The following is a 22434-nucleotide window of genomic DNA, read 5'->3' as shown; positions in this document are numbered from 1 at the left end:
ACGTCACTCTCTCCTGCAATAAGGAATGAGGCAGCAGGCACTGGAGCCGTAGTCCAGTTTGAAAGAGAGAGTAAGGCATGGGGAACAGCCTCATAATGCTGCATCAAATGTGGCATGATGCTTAATAATGCTGGAAAGCCTACAAATACCACTTTGAAGAATGCTGACAAAGCTGGAACAGCATTAGACTTTGGAACCAGCCATGCCATGGCTGACATCATTCCTAGACCCAGCTGCCAGAAAAATGTTGTTGGGCAGCATCTCCATACTTGATAAGAGGTGTCACTAACATTGTCTTATGAAGAGGGACCATGCCAGACTGCCTTCGTCTCACCCTAATGCACCATTAAACTTCTGCTCAGCATCTTCAGAATTTGAAGTTCAAAACAGGGGGGGGAGGGGGGGGCTTCCCACAGCAAACCCAAGAATTTCAGTCTCTGGTTCATGGTGTGCCATGGATCTTGGACCAACACAGCCATCAAAGACAAACAATGGTGTATTTGTTTTAATGGCAGGTCTTTCACCCCACAGTATCAAAGGGAGAAGTTAGAATATCCTTCTTGAGACTGTAAGTCTGCATCACTAATTCATGTCTAGGTCTTCTGAATCTGTTTGGATACAAAGCATGGGAGATTGTATCCTATGAGTAACACTGAGCTAGAACACAGGGTGTCAGAGAACTGTTTCCTTCTCATGATTGGAGCCTCACAAAGGGCTGATAATGTTACCATGACTAATCTATGAATGAAAAATAAATATGCCAATTTTTGTCTTCCTTGCTCCTGTAAAGATGATTAGAATTTTGTTATATATTAATACAGTTGGTTCTTAAATGTCTACTGTCTGCTGTTGATTTTTCAGTGGTGTGTCTTTTCTAGTCCTACTTCTTTTCTGTGTATAAAACACATTGTAATATTTTTAGGTGTTATTATTTCTATTAAACTCTTTATTACCTTCTATAAAGTGCCCAGAGCACAGGTAATAGAGAAGGCCACTATATAAATAAAACTATTATAGTTTATATTTTATTTTGTTTTGTTTGGTATGCTTGCCTTTTTGTTGGCTTTCTCATAGCGGCTAACAGAATCAGCAGTGCACAAAACAATTACAGCAAATCAATACAATATCACAGCAAACATAAGAATCTCTATATAGACATTGAGTCTTAGTGGAAAACTGTCAGTCAGTTTGGCTCTCTCATACAGCTTCTGGTAGATGGCATTGTCCAGTGGTTGCAGCAGTGATCACAAATGGAGAGCGTTTGTAAGAAGAGGTATAATACAATGTTATAACCCTTAGATAGCAAGAGATTATTTTAATTTTTTTATTAACTTTTCCTCCCTCCCCTCAGATTCCTAGTGAATAAGTTGGGGTGGTGAGTAAAGTAAAATGAAGAATTACGTTAACGTAGTGTGAAATGTGTACACTTACCAGAGAAACTATAAATTTTATCCTAGTGGATGCATGGGATTTATTGCAGCTAGCAATATTATTTCCTTAGAGGTTCCAAACCAGTAAGAATTAAGTGCTTTTCAATCCTGTTTATATTAGAAGGGGGGGGGTAGACAATCCTTTGTTCATATTACATTGGTAGCCAATAAGTCAGCCATTAACCGTGGTGCGATATAGTCATGAAACGATGCTCAGCAGAAAGTCAACAGCAGCAGAAGCAAGTGCCAGTGTAACAACACAATGTTCCTGTTAACTCTGCTGCCACCCACCAATCATAATACTATGCATTGACAAAGCTCCCATTAGCTGTGCGCAGAAGATGCCAGTCAGCAGATGGCTATGGCCAAGTGACTCCATGACATCATCTAAACTGGGACATATACATCCTCCACAGGGTTGCCAGGTCCCCTTACGCTCCTGGTGGGGGAGACTTGGCACTCACCTATTTTGTTCTCTTTATGTGTGCGCTTTGCACCGGGCCCTTGTGAAGCATGGGAGTGCTCCTGGGGTGATGCACCCTGGAATCCTGTTCCCTTGCCTTTCCTCCTTGCTGGCTAGATGAGGGGTGGTGGAGAGCAGAGGGTGGGAACAACAACTTAGCTCATAGTCAGGCAGACGAAAACAAAACCCTTCATGAAATACAATAGCGTCTTGGGTCAGTACCACCATTTGACGAGGGAGATGTCCATGTAGAACAGCCTCTAGAATGACATCAAAGACAAAGAATTGTGGTGTGGCCAGTACCTGTTAAGTCTTGTTGACTGAATGGTTGAGAATGGCTAACACTATATGGATTTCATACTGTTTCAGGAAAAGGAAACCTGCACAGGCTGCATAGGATTCCAACTTGTCATTTTCCAGCACCATCAGATTTTTGCCCCTTACTCTGATAGTACTCCACCAGCATGATGATTCAGCTGGTGGTAATGTCTTTTCAGTGCAAAGCTTTTACTATGCCAGCATGGTTTCCCTGAGCTAGAATGTCTTCTAATGCGAGTTAAAGATATTTGCTTAACTTTGGTTAAGTTTTATTTATAAATAGTATTTCCTGGCAGAATCTCATGTTAGCTATGCTTTACTGTTGTCAAGCTTGGATACTGCAGTGTTTTATATGCGAAGATGCCTTCTAAAATGCTTTTAGGAAAAGTATTTGGTTCCGAATTCAGCCGTCAAGCTATTGACTAAGACTTATAGATTTGATTATACGTAACTATTTAAATATCCTCACTGTTCGGGGGGGGGGGGGACATGTCAAAGGTACATTTTAAGCACTAGATCTTTTGAGTCATAGGGTATCTGAAGAATTATTTGCTTCCATATAAAGCTGCCCTTACATTCAGATCGTCTTCTGGGACCTGCTTCAGATTCTGTCATCCTCAGGAATGAGGTGCCTTGCTGCGGCAGACAGGTCCTTTCCGTGTTGGCACCCACACTTCCCCAGGCATACTGGTTAAGTGCCTAGTCTGTTTTTCTTTTAGATATCAATTGAAATTATTCAGAAATTTGGTGGGATTTTATTGATACCAGATAGAGTTTATTTGCTATGTCTTATTGGTTACTTTTAAAACATTTTAACGTACTCCTCTTATTTTGCTATAAACTGCTTATTTGTTTGGAAATGCATGTTTAATAAAAATGTTATACTGAGGGAAATGTGCTGCAGAAGTTGAGGTGGAATATGGGGAAATAAGGGAGGAGCTAAAGATCAAAGGTGTGTGTGTTGTGTGCCTTCAAGTCGCCTTCAACCTATGATGAGCCTATGAATATGAGACCTCAAGGTCAAAGGTCAAATGCCCTTTCTCTGAAAGTACATTGCAACAGAATCATCATTATTACAGAAGCAGCGCAGTTATCTTTTGTAGTTTTGATATACTACAGTTATTTTTAAAAATGTTACATTGCCTGTGAAAGCCACTCTGCTAGGTAATAAATCTTTGTTTCAGTGATTGAGTCATCACATTACAGGGCCAACTACTATGAATATTATTATACTGAAGTAACAAGCAGTAGATAATCCTCATGATGCAGATGTAGAAATTCATATGAAAAGGAATAAGAGTAAAATGCTAATTTATACAATGCCAGCCATTGCAATTAGCAAGCACTACATCTTAGAAATTGAGTCCCGGATAGCTCTTTGTTCAGAAAAGCAATTTCAGCTTCCAAAAATGAATACTCTTAACTAATTCTTCTCTTTCCACTGAATTGGAAGAAGTTTATTCTTCCGTGTTTGTATTTTGTTATTGCTAAGACTTTGTCTTGAAAATCTCAAAATATAAGCACTTTCAGGTTTTTCATTACCAACAAGAACTAGTATCCTACTTCGAATAAGTCCTGATGATTACTAGCTTGGTTTTAGTTCTGTCATTTATGTCTTGAGAGAGGAATGGCATGAATTAGAGAACTTCTGAATATATTTTGTTAAATAAAGAAAAATAAGAAGTATTAAATATAAAACGTGGCAGGTTCTGAATTGAAATGTAATTTGACACCTCATTGGTCAAATATGAACCCTGGTCTATACAAGCAATGTAAGAAGTAGCAAAAAACATACTGTGTCAAATTTCTGGTGATAGTATGGTTGCCAACTTGCCATTTTTAAACATTTCCCCTGTGTGAAAAGATTACTATTTTTTGTATGTAGGAAAGACTGTACTGGAATCTTTCAGAATAAATCTATTTTGGGGGGCAGGAAGGGCTTTTAAAAAAAACCGGGAACACTGAGTTATTCAGTCTTTCATCTGTAGGTATAAGTGAAACAGATCTCACAGTTTTATCATCTCATTTGCTCTTTCTGTAGACCATACTTGACTGAAAAGTTATTTAATAGTGCTAGTAATCTATTCAAAGTATGTTAAGTTATAGATAGAATGGATTTTTATTGCTGTTTTGCTAGAATATGTAAGTTTTTGGTTCAGCTAAGACATAATGCTAAATTATGACAAAATACAAGTGGATTGATCATTTCATTAACTTAACCATGATTAGTGTAATCACCTGAGTGCAGCCCACAGTACACACTATGGTTAATTAGAAAATGTCAAACCGGAATCTGAAACCATGGTTTTAAGTTGGTTTCTTAACAAGTACAGTAAGTCTTATCAATGGTTTTGTATGACGTCAGAACTCCTGGCTCTCTGTTCTTCCCTGTTCTCCCCCTGTACAACCCTCACAGCAATTTGGGCTGGGATTTCAGCTTGGTTCTCTAGGGGAGAGGCAAGGGAAAGAGTGAAGAATCAGAATTTGTCGCAGCAAATGAGAATTTAATTTAAATTATTGTCTACCGATTGCATCCTGCTTTTACAGGCTAAAACCATGGTTTTATGTTATGTCTGAACTAAGACCATATGTGACTTTAAACATCAGGGAATTAATCATAATGGGTGTATGGAGATTCAGAGAGGCTGAATAATTTGCTGCGCCAATGTAGTAATTGGCGATGGGCACGAACCGAAATACGAACCTGGTGACGAACCAGGCCAGTTCGTGATTCGCAAACTGGCGGTTCATCAGAGCCCATTTCTAACGAACTGCTATGAACTTTAGGCTGGTTTGTTTGGTTCCTTTTTTTGGTTCATCACTGCAGACAACCTGGTGCTGATCAATCAGTTTCCTAGGCGACAGGGAATGGACTTCCTACAGATCTTCTGCTGGCCCGGAAGTGACAATTTGCTGACCTGGATGTGACATTTTTACAAACCAAACAAACCGGTTCGCAAACCGAGACAGGTTCGAGAAAGTTCATGGTTCGTGAAATGCACTGAACCGCATGGTTCGGGTTTTTTTCCGGTTTGTGGCCATCTTTAGTAGTAATCCAGCATCAAACTGCAGAGAGAAGAAACAGCAATGAACCCAAACGAAGTAATAAAAAATTAAGCTTCCTGCTGATATACTTTTTCATAGAATGCAAATTAATTTAACTAAACTACTTAAGGTAGTAAAGTATAAACTACTGTGGCAGTAAAATAATCTAGTGTCTGCAGTAATATTCATTCAGTTTCTGACAGAGTAGTTTTGTTATGAGGATTCTGGAAGAACTGCTGAGGAGAATACAGACATGACCCAGCAAAAGTTTCAGTTTTATTAAGCATTAGATTAAACATTTTCCTTTGAATTTAGTAAATGATCACGTGGAGTAACGTGATTCAGTCTGAATGAGGTCACTTGGTATTTATTGTGTGTGCAGACATATAGATCGAAAAGTGCAAAGGACAGGACTTCCTGCCGAAGAAAGCATCTGTCTCCTCTTTAGCATTTGCTCTGTTAAATGGAGGAAGCTGAATGTCCCACAATATGTAGTGATGAGCATTGCACCACAGAATGGCTGCAAGTTAGAAAGCAAAGGAAAGCAGAAATAAAATCAGCGCAAGAAAGCTGCTGCAAAATAATATGTAAGACACGTTTGGTAGAAAAGTGCAGCATGGCTACAGACATTCCCATGTTGGGCAGACATTGAAAGGAATCCGTGATTTCTTTATGCTAATAAATATCAACATGATGTAAAGAGCTTGATTTCTGTCTTTATCTGAAAGGTGGTCTTCCCTGACTACCCCAATTTTGATGAACAAAATCCAATAGTTGACGTTATGTTACTGGCATATATAGGCAGCCAATAAAATTGAAATCTTCTCACATTTCCACTTTGACATTCAATAGTAGGAATCCAAACTATGGTATTCCCTATTACTATGCATGGATATGAAAGTTGAACAATAAAAAAAAAGTTGAACAATGAAGAAAGTTGACAGGAAGAAAATTTGATTCATATGAAATGTGGTGCTTGAGGAGTTTTCGGATTCCATGGACAGCCAAAAAGACAAATAAGTGGGTTCTAGATCACATCAAGCCTGAATTCTCTCTAGGAGCTAAAATGACAAAACTGAAGCTATCATGTATTGCCGAAGGCTTTCACGGCCGGAGAACGATGGTTGTTGTGGTTTTTCCGGACTGTATCGCCGTGATCTTGGCATTGTAGTTCCTGACGTTTCGCCAGCAGCTGTGGCTGGCATCTTCAGAGGTGTAGCACCAAAAGACAGAGATCTCTCAGTGTCACAGTGTGGAAAAGATGTTGGCAGGTCATTTATATGGATCGGTAGATTTAGTGCATTAAAACATACAGTACAGTCCTAGGAAGAGTTATACCCTTCTGTCTGTTGAAGTCAGTAACTTAAGGTTCCCAGAAGGTCTGAGGAAAAATGGCTCAATGGGCAGCTGAGAGTTTTCATGCCATGGAGGTAAATAACATCATGCAGTAAATTACATCACATTTCCCCTTTTTTAAAGGGACATGTCCTTTTTTTTTTACTTCAGGTATTTGGCAACCCTGTGTAACTCTGCTTAGGATTACACTGTAAAGTACTTAATTGTTGGGACATTTGCTGCACAGGGGGTTAAGGACATTGTTTTGTTGAATAATGAAGCTAGCCAATAAAAAATACTAAGGACTGTTGAGTGCTGATGATTTTACTTTTTGCTGAGGAACTGGCAGCAGTTTGGTGCTGTATTCACTTTTCACGAATGATCCCAGCTGATCAGGGATCACATCGTAAATGTCATTATGGCACTATACTGTATAGCCAGTTAGATTTGACTATATTATAACAGTACTAAGGGGAAACAAAGCCGCTTAAGTCTGAAGATGGTGCTTCCTGTGTTGACTTCAAGAATGGATCAGGACTGCAACAGGTGGGGCGAAGGGCTTCCACGGTGTTTTCTAGTCCTTGCAACAAATTCCAGTGCCGTCTCTGTCTCTGATCAAGTGACACTGTCATAGGACCCACTATTAGCCACACAATCAATGGCTCATTTGCTTGCACATCCTCTAACATGATATATGCTATTCATGTACAGAGCACAACAAGATGATTAAATAGTGCTTAATTAATTGCTATTTATCTTGTCCTGGGAACCTTGCGGACCTTCTGTCCAGTCCTTATAATAATTCTTTTTTACCCCCATTGCATTTCAAAGTTAAATGTATAAATCTCTACCAAATGAATGTAATATACTTCATGCATCTTACAAAGTGGACTCTGGCTTGCACAAGCTTATGCTACAAAACATTAATTAGTCTTCCAAGGTTTCACAGCCACTTTATCATTTTGATTACTGCAAACTAACAAAGTTCCCACCTTGGAATTCGTGATACTGATGCAATGAAATATCTCCTGGAGACTGCCAAGGTAATTTCATTTCCAAGCAACAGGGCACTTGCATTTTGAGCTCTCCAAAAAGAATATTTCTTTTAATGGAGGAAGTCTAAATCACACTGAGAAACCACTGTGCAGGCAGCAAAAAAAAAAAAGCAAAGCTTACCTAGGTAAGGCCCAGGGTAGCTGTTAAATGGCACAGCGAGTTTCACTTCTGCTGAGGGGTAAAGGGAATGTTTAAATAATTTAAGTGTATGGTGAGGGCTTTTTTTTTTGCTTATTTAGTGTGCAAAAGAACCAGAGTTAGGTGATTAGATAGTGCTGAATTAACTACACAGGAAGAGTCCTTATAGGAGGAGGTCTCTTTTGCACCAAAAAGCTGGTAATTTAAATAAAAGTAAAGTCTAGGTAGATTCAAAGCTGATTGTCTTTGATGTGGTCATGGTGCTGATACAGGGAAGAAAGTGAGAATGTGTCTCATTATATAGGGTAATGAAGATGTTATAATTCATTTGATTTACTTATCCGTGTCATCGCTCATCTTGCTTTTCGCAATGATATTTTAATGATTTCTCTGCAATAGCTCCTTCTCTCCATGTGTGCATATTCTGTTCGGTCAGCAGTTGATAAAAAGTTAATGATTAAGAGCCCAGTTAACTGGCAGCATCTTTTTAAAAAATCCTTAAGGTTACTGAGATAACAAAAAGCACAGTGTACAAATATGACCACCTAATTACTATTCTTTCAGGTTGCTTGCTTTAAGTTATCAGAAATGTATTACAGATGGGTCAGGGATTTCCCCACCAACCACTTGAAGTGACATTTCCCTTCTGAATGTTTCCTGTTTTGTTTTTAATTGTAGCATCCTGGAGCACAATGAAGGAGTTTTAATGCACAGACTTCAGAATAAAGTGCTGCAGCAAGTGGTGGAAGAAGGGGGGGGGAAGAGGTCTGATTGTTGCACCTGGGAACACTCCTAGCATTTGAAGTAAGTAATGGGAGCAGTTTTGATACATTTGTCTCAAGAGAGGCATTGATCCCATTTTGCAAAGGCGATGCTGAAGTACTGAGGGCTAAACCAGACATGATAGCTGCAGATGTGTCGTTGGAACCCAGATCACATAAAAAAGAAGGGTTGAGCGGATTTTAAAAGCACAAAGGAGTGGTATGGTCAGATTGTATGCAGCTTACTTCTCTCCAGTCTGCTCCCTCCAGCTGGCCGTACTGGGCCAGTCACACTTTCAGTCTGACTGACCCCACAGGGTTGTTGTAATGATAAAATGGAGGAAAGGGGAATGATGTAAGCTGCTTTGGGTCCCCATTAGGGAGAAAGGTGGTGGGGGGAGGTAAAATGAAATAAATAAATAATAATAAATCATACATGAGCTTAATTGGAAGGGTACAGTCCAGACTGCTTGAGTGAAGTGTTGCCTCTAGACAGTGGGACCCTACACAGGGGAAGTTTATCACCCCCCCTGCTTTACAGATGTGGTTTGCTATTAGAATCAGATGGGACAGATCTGAATTTGAACATCTAGGTTGCTTCCATCATGTATGGGTTGAATCTGAATATAAATAGTAGGCCCAGGCCAATATATATAATACCTCCCAAAATTGGTAAATGCTTAATGTTTGCATCTATATTTCTCAGTTTTTGTTTTTTGCTATGTCTACTTTGTCTCTGTTTAGGCCCCTGCAAGCTTAACATAAAAAGTCTGTCATGATGATTCTTTCTTATCCACGCAGCAGGTGAAGATGGGGTGGGGGCACCAGAGCACACCGCCCAGGAAAAGGCAGAAACAAAGTCAGCTCTACTGAGCCCATCAGAAACTCCACCCCAGCAGAAAGGGTGGAGGCACTCTTGTTGCACGGGGCCAGCCACCCCTACATTTTCTCTCTGCATTTCAGAGGCCTGTGTGGGGTCCTGTGATCTACGACTTCACATCAGACAGCCAGGAAGATTGGATGGGTTCCATCCAGTTCCCAAGTGTGAATAGAAAGATTGGGCTCCTCAAGGAGGGTTAATCTTGCTTTGGTGGTGGGGGTAGCATGGCACCATCTTTTGATGCAATTTTGCCTCCTGGCAGATGGCTCCTTCTCCAGCAGAATGATGCTGCAGGCTGTCTGTCTCCTCCCTGCAGTCCTCCCAACCATACTGAGAAGCAGAAGTTCAGGCTGCCTTCCTGGGTGGGAGCACTGGGATCGTGCACAGACAGCGTGGTAGTTCTTCCCATACTTTCAGTTTAGCCCTGTACCAGTTTAGAAACTGGGTAACAGCTATACAGGCGCACTCAAAGGGTTTTGTTTCCAAACTGCATTTTACTTCCAGGCTGCTATGCAAAGAAGACAGCTTCTGCATTTTATAGATAGGATGAAAGCCTCAAAAATGTAATGTATGTCCAAGCATAGTCCATTGTGTGTTTGTAAGTAGCTAGGCACTTGATGCCTTTGTAATCAGAAGTCTCTTATTGTATGCAGAACAGTGAGAATGCAAGAATTGCTATATTGGATATGATTCCTGGTAAGCCCCTTTTCATCTTGTTGCTGACCAGGCAGCAGAGTTGTTTTGGAGGAGGATGACTAGAGAGCCCTTTACTTGGCAGTGAAGGTATAAAAGAATGCCGGAGTTTCAAAGAAAGTGGGTGGATTTAAACTATACATTCTTCATCACCTTGTTGAAACAAATCAAAATACTTCTGTAACTTTGAATTGTTTTGTCACTCTTCTTATTTTGGCTGGTATAATGCTGCTCTCTTCATTTGAGAGGTTTTTAAGTGGCATGATTAAAACAAAATAAAGTCCTCTTTCCACATTGTGCTTGTGAATGACACTGGAACGTTTCAATAGTACCAGAATTAGCAGCTTTGTGACTCAGACTGTGTTGTGCTATTTTGGTTTAGTAATTAAAAAACGAAAAAGACATTTCAGTATGAATTGTAGTGAAGGGGTTTATGTTTTTTTTCACCCTGGTTTTCATTTTCCAGCCCCGTTATCATTTTTTCCCCTTGGTATTTAAAACTTGGGACCACCAAACTGGTCTCTTGCAGTGTACTTTGGGAGGAATCAGAGCTGTATTTTATAGTCCAGTATAAAATTTAAAACCCCATATTATATGCACATGAATGTATGGGCTTGCATATACACTTTTATTTGTTTGTTTTGGGGAGAAAGAGTAACCATAGAATAGGAAAATACTTTTTGTTTCATAATAACAAAAATTTGTGCATTTTACTGGGAAATTCAAACATCAGTTTCCTATAGGACATTCCGAAGTAGCGGTTGAATTGTGAAAAATTTCTGCATCTAAAGAGGAAAGTTGCCCTTTTTGAAAATAAGGGATAATTGGATGCTTCCAGCTCCATCATATTTGGGATTTGACTGCTCTCTTCTCTTGTGGATTAGCTCCAAATATATTCTACTGAATTTCAAAAAACTTCAAGGGTAAGGAAGGAATATCCCACCCCCTTCTTCTGAGGGAGGAAGATAGTTTTTTCTTGTCACTCCAGCTTCTTTGGAGATCACGAACAGTATGGGGGAAGCATTTTAGAATGGCAAGTTTGCACTCCTGGAATTCTGCAATTCAGGAATCCTTAGATAAGCTCCTCCAGGAGCTGAGTAGGGACAGTGTAGACAGTGAAGAAATTTTTTTAAAAATCTCAAGATGTGTATTGCTCTGATTTCAAGGTCATTGGAAAGCATCCTTTAGTAAGGTTTGCCAATAAAGAAGAAGATTCTCTAATACTATATTTAAAATATTTCCTCTTGTAATGAATTACCTTATATAGATGGGGTTCTGGCATTTTAATAAACTCATGATACCAATTGATTTCAGATACAGAAATGAATGCATCTAAGTGTTTTTAACTAGAGTTGCAGGGACATGGGTGAACACACCAACGTGCTCTTTCACTCATTCTTCATATAGGAACATGCACATGAACCGCATCTGAAGGCTAAGCGTTGCATTTCATAGTCATGTTTAATTTGTTTAACTTCATTCTAAAAAACATTATAGGCTTCTGAGTTGCCTGCTGGTGGCAGGGAATCTCCCAAGGGTTTGCCCCGGTGCCCACCGATCACTGGCGATTGGTGGGAGGTGACAACCCCTCCCCCAGAGATCGCCTGTCACCAGTAGGCAACCCAGGAAAGTGCTCTTCGGGCATGCTTCCAGCAGGGCGTGACAGTGTTCCTTCCTGAAGTGATGTCATCGAACCAGCTGCGGGCATGCCCTTGTGCTTCACAGGACCAGAATTAGCCCTGTGCAAAGCACAGGAGCACACCTGTTGCCAACAAGATGTTGTCACTTCCTGGAAGAGGTGCCATCGTGCCTCTCCAGGAACACATGCGGAGATCGGGACAAGTAAGTCCTAGGTTCCCTCCTCCCTCCTGCTATATCTGCTATCTCTGGGGTCCTAAACAAAAGCTAAAAGAATGGTTTAGTATTGTGAGTAACATAGACATGACATTAATATTTGCGTACCTATCACTGTTTCATAACATTTAACTGACCAGATCCAGTACATAGCCACTCCCTTGGCCCCATCTCTGGGCATGCTACTCCATGCATAGGATTCCCATGCTGTGGATCTGTCCATCCTTCAATCCCTTGTGTTTGTATATGGGCTTCAGATGTGCATTACTGGACAAAGGTGTGGACTGGATTATGATTTTGGCTTTTTGTAATTAACATAAACCTGTGTTTTAACATTCTGCTGTTTTACATATTTGACTCTCATCATTTTGAGTATTCAGTTGACTGTATTTATTTTTTAACTGGTCGTTACTTTTTTAAAAAAGTCTTACACTGTCAATTCAAGCTGGTCTACAGAAATGTATTTTATTCATTTATTGACATTTTTTATAGTCCACCTTTGTCACTAATGTTCAAGGCATATTACACAGTCAGTATAGTCAACAGCAGGGACATTCAGTAAATAATGCAATAGGGTATACAAATGCAATATGCAGAGATTTGAAATGTACAAATCTCTGCCTTGTCCTATCCTATCTGTCATTTTTGCATATTCATATTGCCGTATTTTATACTGCAAAAATATATACCAGAAACAAAAATAAAAACAAGTATTCTTCGCAATATTTTCAAGACAAGTTTCTCATACGAATTGTTCAAAAGCTGTTGTTCTCACCGAGTGGGCAGTTTTATCACTGGATTATGTTGTAGATAACTGACATAAGCAGTGCAATCCTAATCAGAGTTACGCTAATCTAAGTCCATTGAAACCAATGGTCTTAGACTGGAATAACTCGTTTTAGGATTGCACTAAAGTTGGTATCTTGCAGTGCAGTTCTAAGCAGAATTATACCTTCTAAACTCATTGACTTCATCAGTCTTAGTAGGATGTAACTCTGCACTGTCAGTTTTCTTGAGGCAGGGCTTCCTTTTCTTTTTTAAAACCAGAGCACAGGACTCTAATCTGGAGAGCCGGGTTTGATTCCCCACTCCTCCTCTTGAAGCCAGCTGGGTGACCTTGGGCTAGTCACAGTTCTCTGGAGCTCTCTCAGCCCCACCCACCTCACCGGGCGTCTTGATGTGGGGGTCATTATAGCATAAACCGCTCTGAGTGGACATTAAGTTGTCCTGAAGGATGGTATATAAATCGAATGTTGTTCTTGTTATTTGCTGGGCTAACTGATAAAAATTATGTGGAATGTGTGAGTTGACTGTAGAGAAAAGGAAAAAAATCCTGTCGTTGCAAGAGATTACATAACAGTATGATTGATAACATTTCTCAATTAATATTATGTTAATATATGCAAACTATATGCATGCACACACTTACTCATACTTTCAGTTTGTAATTGGTAAAGTTGTTGATAAGTGGATGCCTTGGAGAACACGTAGTTTGGGTTTCCTCTCTGTAATTTTAGTTCTTTGGCTCTTAATTACAGGTTTCTTGTTCTTTTAGGTGGTCACAATACATTTATCTTCCACTATTCCCATGTCTCTTCTAAGATACTCAGTGTATCTCCTAGAGGACTTTAATTTTTTTCAACTAATTAACATTTCCTGCTAAACTTGGTTCCCAGTGAAACCATGTTGAAGGGATGTGAGAATTTGATAAACTTGGGGGGGGGGTGGCGAGTATTGGAGTTTAGTTTAGATTATGTTTTGTTGGATGCATATCTTCCAAGTGTGTGCTTTTTTGGAAATAAGAGAGAAAAAGTCCAGGCTGCCAGTCACATCACAGAAATTATTCGTTTGTTTATGTGAATGAGTATGTGTGTATGTGTGGGGGGAAGCTGGTAGGAAGATGGAATAGGGATTTGGTATGTGGCTGAAACAGTATGATTACAGCATTGCAACACGTTGCTTCAGTGAGATAAGCTTCGAATTTACAGCTGTTTTTAAAGTAGTTATTCTTTTGATTGTGCCATGGTGGTGTTAGGAATGTCTTCAAAGTAAAAGTAAGTGTCCTAGATGGTAAAGTTTTCAGCTTTCAGCATTCTTTAATGGGGCATGGTACTCTTCTGTGAAGCTTATTCCTTGATGTTTGACCTACTGTGAGAATTAGGGAAATTTTAAAGTATGCCTAGTTTTCTTTGACAAATGTAGGAAAGTATATTCATATGTATTTGCACACTGCTATTGAGGAAGTTTAAACTACCATGGCTGTTGTAACATTATTATGCTGTGGTGTTGTGTAACTCTTGAAGCAGTAGTTTGCTTCATTTTACCTGTGAAGGTGGAAAATTGTGCTCTGCAAGTATTTCTCCCATCTCTTTCGCTGGAATTTTTTCAACTCAGATGGCATGGAAATTTCCCCCTTTCTTGGACTCAGCTGTCATTGGATAAGTTGTTGTAACTCTGAATTTCCCCTTAGTATTTAGCTACAGTGCAAGCTTTAGATGACTTGGAAGTTGAAGTAACATTCGTCAACTGTGCCTCCAACTGCAGAAGGTGAAGTGTTTTGACAAATGTTCTCCAGAAAAAATCTGGGCAGTTTCCAAACATTTCATTCAACAGTGTGCATACTTTTGAATGGTGTGAACATGAGCACAGACAAACAGATTTCTTCCTCCTGCATTATTGGAGGAATAATGTAGGAGGATTGTTGATTGTTAGGACTTCCTGACACAATAGTTATCCATCATTGCTGTCAGAGTGATCCAGGTATGGTTGAGATACAATACCAGGTCAAGGCTTGGCACTATGCAGGTTAAGCCTTGGACAGGTCTCAGGCTCATACTTCTCCTCTTTTGTTGTGGTACACTCCCTCTTCTCTTGCTGTGATGCAAACTATAGTTTGCTGTTATATCTACACTGGCAGACTATGGAAAGGACTCGTCCAGATTTGAAAATCATGATTAACATGGTATGCAGTTCTGTCTAACAAGGCACACACAAGTAGGTACAATCGCAAATTATGGACCTGAATGGTCCAGGCTACCCTGATCTCATCAGAACTTGGAAGCTACGCAGGGACAGCCCTGCTTAATACTTGGATGGGAGTCCACCAAGGAAGTTCAGGGTTGCTACAAAGAGGCAGGCAATGGCAAATTACCTCTTTTGCCTTGAAAACCGTATGGGTCACCATGAGTCAGCTGTGACTTGACAGCAGTTTACACACACACACACACACACACACACACACACACACACACACACACACACACACACACACACACACAAAGCAATGGCAGTGTGAAGAAGGGAGTGTGTTGTGAGTCCGTGTCTCATTCCTGATCCTCCAGAATGTCTGAGTTGAACCAGTAGTGTGCTATCCAATCTATATGTAAATTGCACAGCTTAAGAGACACTTTGAGTTAAGATCTGAGCTGATGTATACTCTAGTGCTGTAAATGTACACATACCAACTTGGGAAAATAAATAACATGAAAACAAACAATGAGTTAAATGATGGGGGATATTCTCTGAAAATCTTGTGGGAAGAGCTGTGCCCTTTTTAAAAAATGCAATATGATGTCAAAATGAACCTACCTCCCCATTTGTCTTTACAATATCGTTTTGATCAACTAGAAAATGTTTTGATTTAAGTCACAAAATGGTTGCAGCCATCCAGGGGAAATTGTCTTGCCTGTCACCATCACTTGTAGTATAACAACTGCAGAACCCTATTCCGGACGGCAGGGGGAGCAGCAGAAGATAGGCTCTCTGGAGGAGGCATCGGCATTTGCCCAGCTACAAAATACAGTGCTGCAAACGTGTGATATTCCCAGAACTGAAACCCAGAATGGAGGGAGGATATCACAGTGACATGGGTAATAGCTGCGCTTCCATTGTGCTAAAAACGGATTTTTTTACAAAAAAAACCAGAGAGGGATATCCATTGTAGACAGAACTCTATTGTGGAGAAGCACAATTTCTTATGCTGTGATGGCTGACCTCCTTGCACCTCCATTGCTCAAAAAACATTTTCCTGAAGGAGAAAAGAAGGGCACATATTGCTGTATTTTCCTTGGCTGGGGCAACAATTTTTTTTATACTTGGCCTCAAAGATTAAAGGCTGGGGGGGGGGAGTGGGGGGGGGAGTGAGTTGTGAGATTACAGCCTCAGGGCGAACAGACACTTTGTAAAGCAGAGGAGACCAGTTGGATTGGGGCAGTAGCGCTGGCGGAGAGAGGAGTTAATCCTTTGCTCTTGCCATCCTCCAAGGTGCAGCTTGGGTACCAGATAGGTACCTGTGCCCTCCTCTTCCTGGGCAAATGGCAAATTTTAGGGATGAGTTTGTAACATTTTGCATCAGGAAAATGGCTTGGAGGATCTGATCACAAGTCTTCTAGCACCTCATCTGGCTTGGACCTTATTTCTAACTTTACAAACTAAAGTAGCATGGAGCAAAATTGCACTATGGCAAACATAGCCTTGTGGTGAAGATAAGCTCTTTAAAGTAGTGAAGAAATTATTAATAGCAATAATTTTAATTTGGCTTAAACGTTGCCTTACTTTGACAGTGTTATATTAAAAAATGAGTGCAGTCTTTCTTGATTTTAATTTTGGCTCAAGATCTGAAGTCACTAACCATCTACATCAGAAAAAATTAGTGAGCCCTGCAGACAAATAGGTTTGGAAGTATATTGTTAAACCATTTCCGCAGCTGGCTATCTGCCAAGGTGCTCTGTAGCCTTTTCTCGCATTGATAGCATCACAAATACCTAAAGGGCTACAAAAATCTGTTGAGATCCCTTAACTATTTTGGGTGTGTATCACAATAAGCAGAGGCAGAGGAAAAACAAAACCCTGAAGGGAAAGAATGTTTTAAAAAAACAATCTAAATCAATAAATATAACTTGCATTTACCCAATAAGGCAAGAAAATTGTTAGGTGAGCCTCTTCTAGTATCACTTGAAGGTTGTGTAGCCTGTATTTGTGAGGTGTGAAAAGGAACTTTAGAACTGTTCAATCCAGGCCACACTGGATCACTTTTATATGTTTACTTCTAGGCTGTATCATGACATGCTAGAATTAACAAATACTATTTTAAGGCCTTTTGGTTTTTTGTTCTATAGCCTAAAGTTAATTTTGATTAACTGTATTGCATTACTGGGCTATGGACTGAGTTCTTAGAAGTCTCTTACCAACAGAATGAATTACTGTAACTGACAGGCCAGTCACAAGCAGAGATGGGCACGAACAGCAATACGAACAAAAAAAAGCCACAAACAACCAAACAGCCCATTCTGCTGTATGCGAGCAAGCTGTTTGTGAGGCCCTGTTTCAAACGAACATCTGTTCATTCCAAGCCCCATTCGTTGCGTTTGTCTGCCATTCGTCAAGCCAGACAGTCTGGCACCATCAATCAATTCCCTTAGCAATGTAGGCAGGGACATTCTGATCTCTGTCTGAACTCCTTCTGTTGTCCTGGAAACCCCAATCTAAGCCCAATTTACCAAGCGTGGAGCTCCCATATTTTTACATGAGAACAAAGAGCAGGGTGGAAGGGGGGTAGCCAATCTCATCCCTCCAAACCCTGTTAGGCAGGTCTGACCATCAACCACAGACCTCCTGTATTGCTCTATGGGACCTCTGGAAAAGGCACTGTGCTCCCAGCTTTGGCTTTCAGTTTCAGCAGAGAGTTGTTGCTGGCATTTGAGAGAGGGAGAGTGCATTGGAGCTTGATTTTTTTCTGGGAGTGGTTGGTAGGGATCTACCCATCCTCAGGTTCCCGTGCTGCTGCCAGGCTCTGGGGCCAAGCTGTTATTTATTATTGGTACCTTTCCTGGTGCCTGCTCCTATTGTATCGAATGGGAGTTTCCTGGGGACGGCGGCTTTGGGGATGTATAACTCCAATATCCGTATTGCAATCTTGACCAAACTTGGATGATGGCTGAAGGAGAGCCTGCTGAGCACTCCCTGCGAATATGGGCTCTCTAAGTCCCAAGGGGGCCGTTCTAGCTCCCACGAACATCCAACCACGAACATGTTCATGAACAAGGCATGTTCGTAAATGTTCATGAGTCCCTGTTTGTGGGTGGCAATGAACAACGAACATTGTGTTTGTTTTTTTTCCCCTTTTCGTGCCCATCTTTAGTCACAAGCTCCTTCTTCATCAGCACCTTGTACCAGGGTAATACCATCACATTTATATGATATCCAGCCCCCATCTACTCCATTTTTCACTGCTGCCTTCCTGAATGGCAGCATAATCATGTGCCTCCTGAGGGAGACTAGCAAAGAAATAGGAGCCAGTATACTTGTGTAAAATCAGATAAATACATTCCTTCTCAAGCCAGGAAACCAGAAATGTGATTGCTGTTAACAGCACTTTGGAAAGACAGAGACATATATGGGCAATCCTTTTTGGAGGCAAGATCAGTATGGAACTCTGGTGATTGGTAACCCTCTTCTTAGAATAACTACCAGAATCCATATATTTTCAAATATTTAACTGTCCAGATATTTTACTCTCCACTTTCTTAGTTACTAGTTATAATAGTGAAGAATGGGATAGTTTTGTTTCAGGTTTTGATTGGTTAATATCAGAATGCATATTACTAATAGCAGCTGCAACAAACATTGCTAGGGGCTGGATTCTCGTTGAGAATGAGTGATTGAATAAAAGAGCCTAGCTGTATTTTCATTCTTTGTGCCTCAGACGGGCTCTCGTTCTCCAGTGGATGGGTTTCTAGATTATGGATCAAGTGGAAATTCTTATCTGTATTAAAGATTGTGGATAAGTTTGATTTCCATGTTTGTGTTCTATTGTTCTTACTACTGTAGTGAGATAGAACTGACTCCTTACCACTGGTGTGAACATCTGGGGAGATATTTATTGCAGGAAATAATGTGGTTGCCAAGGCAATACCTGCCTGTTCACAGTAAGGAACTGCATAGAAATTCTGTGTGCACATTGTTTGTTCTCCTGTCATGTGTCCTGACTGATTCTGTCTGGCATAAATGGTCAGGAGGAGTGGCAGATCAGCAGCACATAGCAGGTGAATTATTGTATTCACCAGTATGAATTAAAAGGGGTGCATGGCAGATCTGGTAATCATCCCAAATTCTGTGATTATCCCAAGCCATGGAAACAAAGGTGCGGAATCAATTATCTGGAAACCAAAATTTATGATATTTAAATAATTAAAGACTAATGAGAGAGTGGGTTTCTGGGTTATGCATGAAGTAGACATTTTATTTTACTTAATTTACACCCTACCTCTCTTCCCAGTGGTGACCCAAATTGACTCACATCATTCTCCTCTCTTCTATCTTATCCTCACAACAACCGTGTGAGGGAGGTTAGGCTGAGAGCCAAAACACACGATAAGAAATACCTAGATTCAGCACGTGTTCTCTTACCTCAAGGTTTGTCGGGATCTGTAGGCGTCCTGGAAGCTTAAAGTTTAGCATTTACAGAGCAGCAGGAAGGGGAAGGGAAATACAGGCGCCTGTATTTCCCTTCCTGCTGCTCTGTAAATGCTAAACTTTAAGCTTCCAGGACGCCTACAGATCCCGGCAAACCTTGAGGTAAGAGAACACGTGCTGAATCTAGGTATTTCTTCTCGTGTGTTTTGGCTCTGAGAAAGTGTGACTGGCCCAAGGCCACCCAGTGAGCTTCCATGGCAAAGTGGAGATTTGGACCTGGTTCTCCTAGAAAATCCTGGTTCTTCACTCTAGCTATTACTCTTATATTAAATTTTGGGGTTACAAAACTGTGTGTGGTTCAGTTATTCTGGTTTAATTGCATTCACTGCTGTGGGAGTAGATGTTATAAGAGACGTCAGGTGGCAATTGCTATGTTTTTCCAAGCTCAAATCTACCTTAATTATTGAATCATTGTGATATCTTTGATTGATGCTAATGACTTATTTCTGAATTAAAACAACAACAACACGTTTCACTTTAAGGCAGCAGTTTGATGATGGGCTCATAATAAAACAAGATACCTGGAAGTAAATCCCGATTGTGGTGGTGACAAATCATCTTTGTGTGGTGATGTCAGTAAAGTTTATCTAGAATTTTTGTTTAATGTGAGACTTTGGCTCTTCCCAAATGGGTGACTTGGAGATGTGCTCTTTAACAACTCTAGAATCTCTTAGGACCAGATACTTCCGTGCTTGTGCTGTACTGCTTTTTAAAGTATCTGCTCTGTATCTTCCAGCTTCTTTGCCTGTGTTTTGCTCCCTGTGCTGGCAGGCAGTCAAACAAGTGTAATTTACTACAGTTCTGCTCCACCAAGTTTTGGAATACAAGAGGGCAGTAAATACAGCCTGAATTGCCAGAAATCAAGGTATATTCCCTTGATACATTCATGCTTTTTATAGTTAATCTCAGTCGCCGAGTGTACATTTTTTGCATTTCTTCAGCTCAGTGATCAAGCAAGATTGCTGTAGCATAGTTCAAATAACAATGAGTAGATTAGAGATAACAAACTGCTTTTCCTAGGTCAGTCGCATAAGATGGGAAATGTAAGTAAATTCTGACCTGGAAAGCATTTTCTCCTATGCATTTGGAAAATGCCTGTAGAAAGATGATTCACAAAAGGCTAAAGGCTGCCGAAGGTGGTGGGTGTTGAAAAGACAATGAAGAAACAGCTAGGCAATGAATATCACTTTTCTGTGGAGGCTGGATTATTTTTAGAGTTGGGCTTTTTCTGTCTGTGTGTGTGTAAAAGGATATCATCAAGTCTTGGGAGCCATACAGGGTTGACCCTGATTAGTACTTGGATGGAAGTCCAGAGTTGTTACTCAAGTGAACCTCATTTCACGTGTCCCCCCTCCAACTTCCCATGCAATTGCTTGCACAGTCACACTTCAGTTTGCTCCGCGTGAGTACATTCACGCATCCGGTATCAGTTAATCCTCAACTTCTAAAATTATCCCAGTTCCCCCTACGTCACACATCCATTCATTGAAATGCAGATCTTGACACTTCTTCGCACCTTAAAGAAATGCAAATTGGCAAGTCAAAGGAGCCTATAGTTGTTCTCACAGCGAAAACAGCAGAATTGGTGCTCTGCCCTCCAGACTCACTTGCCAATGCAATCACACAAAGGGAGCTCCCGTAAAAACGACATGCACATGCACCGAACAAGAACAGCCTGCACCTCAATTGAGGACCACACATAAAGTCCTGCACTTGAGTGTCCCTAGGTAATTCACAAAGCATATTTCCACTCTCAGAGGCAGGAAATGACAAACCACCTCTGAACGTCTCTTGCCTTGAAAAACCTACGGAATTGCTGTAAGCTGCTTGTGACTTGAGGCATCTTCTACCACCAAAAGATTGGTCATGGGATCAAGCAATTTTAAATATTTTTCTGCTCTTTCAAAGTGTATATCACATTTATTTGTGGTAATTTGTTGGAATTCATTATGGGTTAATTAAATTCTGAGAATATTTGTAACATGCATGTCCTGTACTCCTATTTAATCATTACAAAGAAATAATAATAATATAATTAATAGTAGTACTAATGCAGGAGAAATGTCTACAATTGTTTTTCTGTGTATCCATTTTTCTAGCTGTACATGGAGATATTGAATGTTGTGGGTAGTCTTTGGAAACGTCTGTGGATGCATACACAGTAAAAAAAATGACACCATCAATGATCATGCAGAATATTTCTGGAAATTCGGATAAAATGTGTAATACATATTGCATCACAGAAAGAAACAGAAAAAATCTTATGTATATCTGCTTTAGGAAAGATAGCGTAAGCACATTGCATGGATATATGCAATGAACATTGCATAAGAAGTATAGGAGGCCCAGTGAACAGAATATTGGCCTTCTTGAACTAGTAGTATCCGCTATCAGTTTAAGTCTCCACCCAGCAAAGAAGTTCTCTGGGTTGCCTTGGCAAATCACTATCTTTCAACCTGAGCTACTTTACAAGGATGCTGTGAAATAAAAAAGTGGTAAATTCAGGTATATGTCCTTGAGTTTCTTGGAAGGAAGAAATGCATGTCTGATAAAGAAATTAATGATTTTGGGCAGGGCAAGAGAGAGAGATACTGAGACGAAGCAAAGCAATTCTCATATTGTCTGGATATCAGTAGGTTATTATTTCTTCAACACTATAATCACACATGAATCAAATTACTGTAAAATATGAATTGAGTCTGATTTTTCTGTGTTGCTAGTGATAGGCCAAGGAAATCAGCACAAGTCTGGGTGGCATTGCATCTTGCTTTGCATGCCTGTGGTTTACCACTTCTCTGTTAATGTGAATATGCAGTACTCTACCTGAGTTGATATAAGAAATGTATCCAAAGCCATATGTTTTAGAGAAACCCTGTAAATGTAGTTTATTGCATTACATTCATAGGAGAATTCTTAATACATTAGGAGTCTTGGGATTTGTATGCATTTCCCTCATTGCTGGGAAAAATAATAAACTAGGGCTGTCTA

General features: G+C 40.2%; 1 protein-coding gene across 2 annotated transcripts in view; it reads left to right on the top strand.

Annotated features, from left to right (window-relative positions):
- ATXN1 (ataxin 1) overlaps positions 1 to 22434 on the top strand; it is a 266307-nt gene that overhangs the window by 64120 nt on the left and 179753 nt on the right. The window contains exon 1 of one of the 2 annotated variants that reach the window (XM_054985763.1): positions 8477 to 8589. The exons of the other annotated variant lie outside the window; for it this stretch is intronic. The gene's annotated coding sequence lies outside the window, so the exon portion shown is untranslated. Of the gene's footprint in view, positions 1 to 8476; positions 8590 to 22434 lie in introns of those variants that run through there. 2 annotated transcript variants of the gene reach the window in all.

The sequence above is a fragment of the Eublepharis macularius genome, chromosome 7, assembly GCF_028583425.1.
Source record: "Eublepharis macularius isolate TG4126 chromosome 7, MPM_Emac_v1.0, whole genome shotgun sequence".
NCBI classification, from domain to species: Eukaryota; Metazoa; Chordata; class Lepidosauria; order Squamata; family Eublepharidae; genus Eublepharis; species Eublepharis macularius.
This window is presented reverse-complemented; position numbering and strand designations above follow the sequence as displayed.